Below are 11,533 nucleotides of genomic sequence, written 5' to 3' on the forward strand. Positions count from 1 at the left end.
ATAAGACATCTTTAAATTGATCATGAAACTTGGATGGCCTTCATATCATAAATATTGAGCAAGTTATGGTTCTTGGAAGTTGACCTCCTAACTAGGGCACAAACAAAATGACCTATAATCTTTCACCATAAAAAATGACTTTACAAACAAAACTAGCTCTTGATTCCAACATGAAAGTTGTTTGGAATGTCATAAAGAGTAACGTTTATCATGGAATAATTTTCATATGACCAAAATTGTAGGAGATAGGGTCTAGGGAACCCCATTTTTGACCATTTGACTTTCTCTAGTCAACTTCTTTGAACCAACTTGCAAACTTGAAGTTATCTTGATCTTTAGAGCTCATGCAGGATAGTATATGTATAATATGATGTGAAATGAAGTATCCCTTGAAATATTTGACCAATTGTTGAAGAAACTTGTTGAGGAAGTCACATAAGATACTCAGATGAATTAGGGCTTCCAAGGCAAACAAGCTTCAAACTCTTGATGAATTCTTGATCAAAATGATAAATGAAGAACATGGAGATCCATATATGATGTTTAGAACCAATGGTGAACCATTCCTTGATTGACCCCTTGTATTGAGGGTCTCAAACCCTAGTTGTGAGTTTGATGAGGCATAGGTGGATACATACACTACCTACAAAAGAAAGTTATACATAGACATATTTTTTGCATTTTGGTTAGTAAACAAAATAAAATAAAGTATGATACAATCAAATGTGCTTGGTGATCTTTTCCAATGCAAACCTAATGAATGAGTGGTAAGGAGGATGCCATCGTGTGATCCCAAAGCCAATGATGAAATAGCATGAGGGATCTTAGGTTCAAAATTGGGTTCTTACATGTGGGTAAGTCCAATTAAATGTATGCCAAAGAATGATGGCATGACAGTGGTCCGCAATGAGAGAAATGAATTAATTCCTACAAGAATCGTTATAGGTTGGAGGATCTGTATGGATTATATAAATATGAACAAGGCTACAAGGAAGGATCATTTCCCCTACCATTTATTGATCAGATTTTAGGTGGGTATAATGGCTACAATAAAATAGCCATTTCACCTGAAGATCAAGAGAAGACTACATTCACTTATCTTATGGTACTTTTTCTTTTAGAAGAATGCCTTTTTGGACTGTGCAATGCTCCAACCACATTCAACGTTGCATAATGGCAATATTTTCAGTCATCATTGAGAATTCCATGGAGGTTTTCATGGATGATTTCTCTACTTTTAGACAGCCATTCAAGAAATGCCTTGATAACTTGGATTTGGTGCTGACCAGATGTGAAGAAAACAATCTTGTGCTGAATTGAGAGAAGTGCCATTTTATGGTAAAAAGGGTATTATTCTTGGGCATAAAATTTAAAAGAAAGGCTTAGAAGAGGATCAAGCAAAGGTAGAAGTTATAAAAAAGTTGCCACCTTCAGTAAACATCAAGGTAATTAGAAGTTTTTTGGGCCATGCTGGAATTTATAGAAGATTAATCAAGGATTTTTCCAAGATAACTAAGCCATTGTGCCAACTGCTACAACATGATATGCCTTGTGTCTTTAGTCAGGAATGCATGGATGCCTTCTAGTTGTTGAAGAAGCCCTGATCTATGCACTAATCATGAAGACTCCTGACTGGACAAAGCCTTTTGAGTTTATGTGTGATGCCAATGAATTTACCATTGGAGTTGTACTTGACTAAAGACATAAAAATGCGTTCCATGCCATTTACTATGCAAGTAGAACATTAATTGAAGCAAAAATCAACTACACCACAACTGAAAATTAGTTTCTAGTTGTTGTCTTTGCTCTTGACAAGTCCATATCATATCTGGTGGGAACAAAAGTCACTGTGTATACTGATCATGTTTCCATAAAGTATCGCATTTCCAAGAAGGATGATAAACCTAGATTAATAAGATGGGTTCTACTTTTACAAGAGTTTGACCTAGAGATTAGAGACAAGAAGGAGTAGTGAATTTGGTTACTAACCATCTTTCAAGACTGCCGGAGGAAGTGCATAACAAGAACAATGAAGACATTCAAGAGAGTTTTCCTAATAAACAACTGTTGTTGATTACCTGTGGCGTGACACCTTGGTATGCTGATATTTTCAACTACCTGGTCAGCAGATACATTCCACGATATTTTAACTCTCAACAAAGGAAGAGGTTCTTCCATATGACCAAAAGTTACTTTTAGGATGAACCTTTTCGTTAAAAATAATGTGTTGACCAGCTGATTAGAAGATATGTGGACCAACCAGAGGCACAACATATCTTGTATGCATGTCATGAGGCTCTTTATGGAAGAACTAGAACTGCTACCAAAGTTCTTCAATCAGGTTATTTTTGGCCGTCTCTTTTTAAAGATGCTCATGATCTGGTAAATAGTTATGATAGATGTCAAAGAGTAGGGAATATCTCCATGAGGCAAAAAATGCCTCTTACTAACATCCTTGAAATATAACTTTTTGATGTGTGGGGCATTGACCTCATGAGGCCATCCCCTCAATCTTTTGGAAATATGTACATATTGGCGGTTGTAGACTACGTCTCTAAGTGGATAGAGGCAGTAGTAACTCCAGCTAATGATGCTAGGCTGGTGACCAAATTTTTGGTTTAAAACATTTTTTCTAGACACGACACCCATAGAGAAATCATTAGTGATGAGGATACCCATTTTTGCAATAAGTTATTTGAAAATTTGATGGAAAAATATGGAGTCAAGCACAAAGTTGCTACAGCCTACCATCTACAATGTAGTGGACAAGCTGAAATTTCCATTAGAGAGATAAATAGGATTTTGGAAAAGGTTGTGAACCCCTCAAGGAAGGATTTGTCTAAGCATTTGGATGATGCTCTGTGGGCATATAGAACAACATACCAAACTCCTCTAGGCATGTCTCCTTATAGACTTATTTATGGCAAAGCATGCCATTTCCTAATTGAGTTGGAACACAAATCATTTTCGGCTACCAAGACTTTGAATTTTAATTTATCTACTGCTGGCCAAGCTTGAATGCTCCAACTCAATGAACCGGAGAAGTATAGGTTGTTCTCATGTGAAAATGTTGAGTTGTATAAGGAAAAGACATAGACGTGGCACGACAATAAATTCCAAAAAAGAGAATTGGTAGAAGGCCAACAAATTCTTTTGTTTAATTCTAGGATTAAGCTTTTCCTAGGAAAACTTAAGTCTAAGTGTGTCATACCCCAATGTGCAACTTGTTTTCTGTTGAAATATGCATTTGCAGGAAAGTTACTTTAGGACAAGCAATAGTTCAAGTTTGGGGTTGTGATGACAATGTGTCAGTGTATTGATTCAGTCAAGGAAACAGATCAAAACAAGTTAAAGAGGAGCAAAAATTAAGAAGAAAGACCAAAGAATGAGGAAAAAACAACTATGTGTGAAGAAATTGGACTTAGTGAAAAATTAGGTGATAAAGGGAGCAAAAGCATGCAACTACTGAAATAATCACGCACAACATCAGGCAGCATCGCACGCGAGATAGGGATGTATCAACTTGATAAGTGGTTTTTATATCATTTTTATTGGTTATTTTTCCTTTATATTTTACCATTTTCATTCGCTTTACTTTCATTTTACCATGTTTTACGCTTTGATATTGTTTTTCCAGTGTTTTCAGGTCATATAAGTGTTCTAAGTGAAAGAAGAACGAAAAGTGTATAAAACGCGGAAAAAGGCGAAGAGTCGAAAATTATCCATACAAAAACCAGAGGCCTGTTACGGCCACCCATAATGGCTATTACGGGCTGTAACAGGCATATCCATCCAACCCTTCACAAGAGGCGCCCCCGTACAAAAACCAGATGCAATGTACGGTCATTTGTAATGGCTCTTATGGGCCGTAACAAGCAAGCGAGCTTTCTCCCGATTTTTTTCCTTTTCCGGCCCGATTCCATCTGCTTTAAGACTTTTGATTGTTTGGATTCAATTTTATTCTGTTTTTAAGAGGCATTGAAGATGATGTTTTGTGCCATGTTTATAATAAGCTATAAAACTAATATTGTTACTTAGTTTAAAGCATCCAAGATTTTTCAGTTTTACGCTTATTTTATCGCTTTTGGTAAAAGTATCCATTGGAGCACTGTATCAGAATTTTAATCAAGTATTTCCTTTTGTTTAATCAGGTTCTTTATTGCTTTATTTATCTTTTTGTCAATTATGTCTTTATTTGCGGTATTTGCTTTGATTAGAGCATTCCTTAACATGAGTGAGTAATCCACTAGGGACTAAGGGTCATGAACCCTATCACATGACTATTCACATGAACTTAAGCTAGTTACGAGAATTCCACCCTTTTTATTTTAAAAGTATGAATTTTTAATTCAAACCTCAATAAGAAAGTAGGAGTATTTTTAGGCATCCGCCTTATGCTGAAAGGGAACGTGTGAACGTCGGAAAGCAGTTTTAAAACAATCAAGTCCGAACTCACGAAAATGATCAGATGAAATTAAGAAAAGTTCCAATTTTAATATTTTTTCAAATGTAATGAGCACTAACAAATGTTTCTGCATGAGTGAAAGATGACGAGCATCCCGTTCGTTAGAGGTTGGCTAATACGCTAGCGAAATTAGGTATTGCCCATAATAATAAATTTTTCTATTAACTCTGTAGGGATTCCCATAATAGAAATGCGTAAGTCATGTGGAGACATCTAAGATAGGAGTTACGACCCTAAGTCCTGCTTGTTATACATATTTTAAGTGTTTTTATTCAATTAAGTTATTTTCACAAAAGTGCTTTTTCAAATAAGCTAATTTGACTTAAGTTCTTTTTCACTTAAGTCGCCCTTTTCCATTATTCGATTGCTCTAGCTTTACACCGATAGGATAAAAATTAGTAATTAACCATTGGCCTCTGAGGTTCGATACTTTTTAAAAACTACCTCGACATTTACCGTACGCTTGCGACGTTTCAAGTTTTTGGCTCCGTTGTCGAGGACCAATTTCGTTAATATTGAAATTTTATCTTATCACCGTAGAGACTGGAGTTTTTATTTTTGTCTGTTTAAGTTCTACCGTTACTTTTGTATCCGAAGAATGCGTTATGCTGATACTTTAGTCGAACCCGTTTATGAGATCGAACGCTTTGTACTAGTTAGGCGTCGAACTTAAAGACAACTTGCTATGGTTGACCCCTTGTTAATACGAAACTTTGAAAGATTATGTGGTTCTGACGAAAGAAGAATCACACTCCAGTATCGTGCACCCACCTTTTGGGGCAAATAATTTCGAATTTAAACCTTCATTGATAGGTATGATCCAACAAGACCAATTTTCAAGGTTACCTTCGGAAAACCCAAACTTACACCCATCTATTTTTATCGATAACTATGGTATTATTAAGATAAACAGCTTCGACCATAATGCTATTCACCTAGGACTTTTTCCCATCTCTCTAAGAGATCAATCGCAGGCTTGGCTTCAATCCTTTCCTGCTAATTCTATAACTTCTTAAGCTCAATTGAAAGCCATTTTTCTTGAACGGTATTTTCGACTAAGTAAAACAGCCCAAGTTAGGAATGAGATAAATAACTTTAGGCAAGAAGAGGGAGAACCTTTGTTTGACACATGAGGGCGTTTTAAGGACTTGTTAAGGCTTTTCCCTTTCCATGGGCTCCAAAAATGGATGACAATCCATACTTTTTATAATGATCTCCTTTGATCCACAAGGATGACCCATGACGTGTCTTCTGGAGGAGCCCTTATGAATAGTCCACAAGATATGGCCTATAATCTTATAGAGGAGATGGCCAAAAACCATCATTCTTGGGGAAGCGTGCGACAAGTCGCTGCTAAAACCACCCCTAAAATTTGAGGGATGTATGAAGTGGGTCAACTTTATCACATGAATGCTAAAGTCGATTCCCTTTATAATAAAATTAAAGATTTGAGTATCACCTCTCCTAACCCTACCACTGTAGCCTTTATTGCCACCACGAACTTCAACTGTGAAATTTGTGGCATAAATGAGCATATGGCTAATGATTTTCATCGGAGGATCTATTCAAGACAATGTAAACTTTGTGAACAATAACCAATAAAATAATCCATACTCGAATACCTACAACCCCTGGTGGCAAAGTGTTCATGAGTCTATCGGATTAACTAACTGCAAGTGTACATTTTATCACGTAATGTTAAAAGATATCAATCCCATAAAGACCTAACTGTCAATCTATCGTTTCTAGTTACTACCGTGTTTATCTAAGGCGAATGAATTAAGCAAAGGAGAGATGAAATAAACAACTTTAATAAATCCAGGCAAGTAATATCGGGATGCGGCTCTCATCAAACTACACTACTCTTGATTGCTTCTAAATAGGATCACCGTAGGGGCAATATTTTCTACTTTGAAAAGAATGTAATTGAACAGGAATTGTCGCTTTCGCGTATTCAGAACCAGATTTAGCTCTCTAATTTACACCGTCCACTATCACGTGTGACCGACGCTTATTGCGTTAAAGTAGTAAATCCTATTTTAAGAAATCAGACTCTTTACTCAGTTGAAAAGTAATTTTAATTAGAAAATTTAACTTAAAAGGGTTCCAATCTTTTGCTCTAGTAACCATATATTAAACCTATAAATGCATCCGTAAATAGTTTTAAAACCTCCTTCTAGAAATATTAGACTTTCCTAGTTAATTAACAAAGTGATTTCGCGATATTCATTAATAAAAAACAAACCAATCTTATTCTTTAATGTCGGATGACTTTCGATCTTACCCGATGTTTTTACGGCTCTACTTTCGTAGTGACTCATTAAATTGAGTTCAGAAAAATTATATAAAAACCAAAACAACCCACAATTGAAATCCTAAAGAAACAACAATTAGAGTACCGTCAAATGACGGTCCTCACATCCCAACATCAATAAATTAGCTGGACATGCTTATGACAAACATGAAAACATAAGTTTGAAACTTAGAAGTAAACATTTCGGGAAGTTAATTGAAAATAATATGGTGCAAGAAATAAGACTTTCAAATAAAAGAAGTAGTGCGAGACGAGCAAAGTAAGGTACGAGTAAATAAATAAAGCGGTAATAAAATGCGAAATATAATAAAAACTTGCTCCAAACAGAGGCTTGAACCTGGTACGGAATAAATTGCTGAAGACTTGTAAAGAAATATAAATGGCAGCAATATTGAAATGCAGGAAAATAAAGTTCTCCAAACTTCGTACAAACTCAATTCTCTCTGGTGCTATAACCCCTCGATGTGACAAGTTATAACTTTAATCGGTAATTATAGTGCTTAAGATTATGATAAACTTGGATACCTTGGAAAATGAAGCTTATCGCCTATTTATAATGTTCCAAAGTCCAAATTTCAAGTGGGAAGCGTCTTCATTCGTGGGAGAGAATGTAGGAATGCATGGGGTGAGTGGGAGACCAAGCAAGTCCATTTTCTAATCGCCTGGCCTTCACAAAGGATGGAGAACGCCACCTTCCCAATGTGATCAAGAGTAGGTCAATCCGCCTATTGGTGAGTGCTACACATCATTCTTCATATGGCATTCTCCATGGCGAATGCCATTTAGGCCACCCTGTGTGTAGTTTCCCATTTTTTCTTTGTTTTGCATATGAATTACTTCGTTTCTTCGCACATGGCTCCTATATGGTAAAATACCTGAAGTGCAGACAAAATACCTATCATACCCTAATTTTTAACCCTAATATCCCACATCTCATTTGTATCCTTGCACACAAACAAGGTCACATCTTGGTCCTTCCCCTATCCATCTTTGGGTTTGCTTTTGCAGGGATCACCAAACACTTATTTGTTGATGTTTTACCTTTGTGTTTATTTGATTAATTTCTTATATAAACACTAATCAAAGTACCAAAAATATTTCTTGTTTACCTTAAGTTTATTGTGCAAGGTAGCGCTTTTCAAATCAAGAACATCTCAAAGTTTAGCTGCTTACTTCTCAAGAAAAGTCAATGGTTCATGTGTTTATTTCCATGCTTTTTTCAACAAGCAACTTCAAGATTTAAGCAACTTAATCAAGAGGAAATCAAGGAAACCTCATCTTGAGTCCATATGATCACCCATGTGCTTTTAAGTGCAATAAAAGTCCAAGTACATAAGCTTGTTCCAAGATGTTTGACCTAAAAGTCAACAATTTGAAGTCAAAGTTCTAAGGGTCATAACTCCTTCAATTCTAAACATTTTTAATGCCTGTTTTTTCATATGAATCTTCTCAACATCCTTTATAACATCTCTTTACATGACAAGATCCAATTATGCTTGGAAGATCATCAAACGTTTGGAGACATTATAGGTCATTTGTGGACTTAATGAAATTTGACCTATTTTCAAGTGACTTTTTTCTCAACTTTCAAGGATCATAACTTCCCCAATTTTCAACATATGAAGCTGATTCCTTTTGCACAATGTAATTTGTGATACTTTTTTGTATTTTAAAATTCTGAAAATTTTATTATATGTTTCTTATTTTATTTCCAACCTTTCATAGATTTCTTGGCCATTTATTTTGTGTTTTGAAGGACTTTATGGATTTTCCATTTTATTTCTATTTTAAAAGTTATTTAAAAATACCTTTGATGCATTTTTATTTCATTTAATTACATTTTATATTTGTGTGACCTTGTGAACTTCTGCTAGCTTTGGATCATGATGGTTTGGACTTCAAGTCTCATCAAACTCAACGGATATTGGGTGTTGATGGGGTAAAAACCCTAATCAGCCAAAATGGATGATTGGTTTTGATGATGACTTGATCAAACTTTTGATACAATTTGGGTGTGAATTCTCTTGATTCTTTCTTCTTCATCTCCTTCTTTTCCTTTTGATCAATTAGATTGCTTGTGTCCATCTTGTTCATGATCTGTGGGTTGGTATTTGATGAACTTTCATAATTTCAAATCTACCTTCTAAGAGATCATGAATAATTTAAGGTACTTTGAATTGATGCATAAGTTTTTCCTAAGTCTTATGAAGTGTGGATTGAAGTAATGGACCATCCTCCTAGCCTTTGTGCTTGATCATCCCCTTCCTTTGTCTTTTTAGTGTGGCATGACGTTAGGAGAATGATTTACATATCATTTCTATAGCATGTATTAACACAAACATTATTATTGACTGGCCTCAGATAGTTGTGACTTATACATAAGTCCAATTACGATTTCTTAACATAGCGCTAAATTTGTCCCAAAAACAAAGGTATTTTTATAAGTGAGATTGTAAGTCTCATATTCCTCATGGTATTCTGTGAAAATGTTGCTCCTTTTCCATTTGTGAGAGCTAGTGGCATACTTGTTGATTTTATCCAAGTTGGAGCCCTTCTCACGAATGGTGTATAGATTCATATTTTTATGCTTGTGGGCGCGGATAGTTGAGAGTTCTCCAAAAAATGACCAAAACATCTTTTCATCTTTACTAACATCCCTTACTAACTCTTCACTAGTATTAACTTTTACTTCAAAGTCATTTACTTTATGCTCTTTATTTTATGTCATTTACTTTATACTTTATGTTTAGCATTTTATATCATATTGTTTGTGATTATGTCATTTTGTTATTTGTCCATTTGGACCTTTCTTTTATATCATTGTAAAGAAAACACTAATAAGAAAAAACCTAAAAAAAGAATCTTATTTCTCCTAACTCATGGACTTGTGGTTATTATCCTTGGCATCAATGTGGATTTATGGACTTAGAATTAGGATCTTGACCCTTACTTTGGGACTTGTGACTTGAGACCTTGGAATTCATCTGATACATTTGACTTTGGACTTCTCTGTGAAGACTTGGTTTGGTTACTTTGGGTTCATCTGATACATGGATTATTATTTACTTACCTGAGCTTGTTTGAGGCTTAATCCAAAGGAGGGAATTCTTGCTTGACTTATGTCATAAAGATTTCTATCTCTTGGTTAGATCTTTCCTCCCTAGCTTTTACTTTATTCTTTAGGATAGTCTCTTCTTTTCCTTCCCCCTTCTTAAATTCTCACAATCTTCCCTCTCTTTCAAAACCTTCTTGTTTTTCAAAATTTGTTGATCTTTCTCCATAAACCTTAACTTTTGTCAAGTGATTTTCAAAACCTTTTTCTTAATAAATGCTAATTCATCTTAAGCATATTTAGACCAATTTCAAAAGACTAAAAATGCAGAACGCATTCAAACCATTTTGTGCCATTGTGCATTTTTTCTTTTAAAACTTTTCTCAAGGCATTAGATATGAGTAATTTCCATAGTTGAGTTATAATTATCCTATCTCCATAGTATTGATGATAATCCTTTTCCATCTGTGAGAGCTAGTGGCATACTTGTTGATCCTTATCCGAGTTGGAGCCCTTCTCATGATGATTCAAAGTCTCATACTTATGGTTGACTAGTTAAGTATTCTCCTTAAAATAAAAATAAGTCTTTTCCATAAAAATGAATCATAACAAAATCCCTTTGTTATTTTTACCAGGGTTTATGAGGTTTTGATCCTCTATTGCACTTTGTTGGTATGCAGGCACGAGACTTCAAAAGTCTTGGCAAACACAAAAGAAAATTAAGCAAAAAAATTCTTCTTTTCCCACCTCTCCAATCTTTTAACAAACAACACATTTTTCAAACCAAAATGTACATATTTTCAAAGAGGTTCCCATGGATTACCATGGATGTTTAGGGTGCTAATACCTTCCCTTTGCATAACTAACCCACAAACCCTTGTTCTCTTTTTTATTAGATTCATTTTAAAAACTTTTTTGGGTTTTGTTCGTACTTTTTCCCTTTTCCTTTGGAAACAATAAAAGTGTGGTGGCGACTCTTGCTTTGCGAGTTAAGTTAATCAATAGCTTAATCTCAAATTTTTTACCTTTACAATACCCACACAACACTGGAAATGAAGGTAAAATGATAAAAAAAATACTAAACGAGTCAAAATAACGGTGTAATTTAGTGGTATCACAAAACCACATAAATTTCTCTTACAAAAACAACCAACCTCAACAGATTGGGGGACCACTAGGTTTTCAAAATGCTGCCCCAACTACCCAAAAGAAATCTAATCTAGAGTTGATGGTGGGGAATTTCATGGCGACCCAAACTCGCCTAAATGAAGAGTTCAAAAATCAAAACCTCCACATTAAAGAAGTCCTTAGAGAATTGACCACCAAAGTAGAAAAAATTTCCATCCATAACCAAATGTTGGAGACTCAAATCTCCCAAGTTGCTCAGCAACAAAGTCCTAAGGGACAAATGAAAGTTATAATAATAAGAAGTGGTAAACCTTTGGTTGTCCCTAAATAGGAGGAGAAAGAGAGAAAAAAGGAGAAAGGAAAAGAGGTTGAGGGTAGTTCTAATAAGAGTACTAATGAAGTTGGGGTTAACAAACCAACACCACCTGAAAAGGAGGGTGTTGAAGAAGTTGAGAAGGAGGCACCCTATGTATCTCCTGCTCCTTATAAACCACCCATCCCCTTTCCGCAAAGATTTGCAAAGGCTAAGGTAGAGGTCCGATTAAAAAAGTTTATGGAACTCTTTAAAAAGATC

General features: G+C 35.2%; 1 non-coding gene across 1 annotated transcript; it reads right to left on the reverse strand.

The window, feature by feature from the left end:
• Positions 1–5,531: 5,531 nt before the first annotated feature.
• LOC127124719 (small nucleolar RNA R71) lies at positions 5,532–5,642 on the reverse strand. The gene has a single exon (XR_007804181.1). It is a non-coding gene; the product is annotated as a small nucleolar RNA R71 (small nucleolar RNA).
• Between the last annotated feature and the right edge of the window lie 5,891 nt (positions 5,643–11,533).

The sequence above is a fragment of the Lathyrus oleraceus genome, chromosome 2 (genome assembly GCF_024323335.1).
Source record: "Lathyrus oleraceus cultivar Zhongwan6 chromosome 2, CAAS_Psat_ZW6_1.0, whole genome shotgun sequence".
NCBI lineage: Eukaryota > Viridiplantae > Streptophyta > Magnoliopsida > Fabales > Fabaceae > Lathyrus > Lathyrus oleraceus.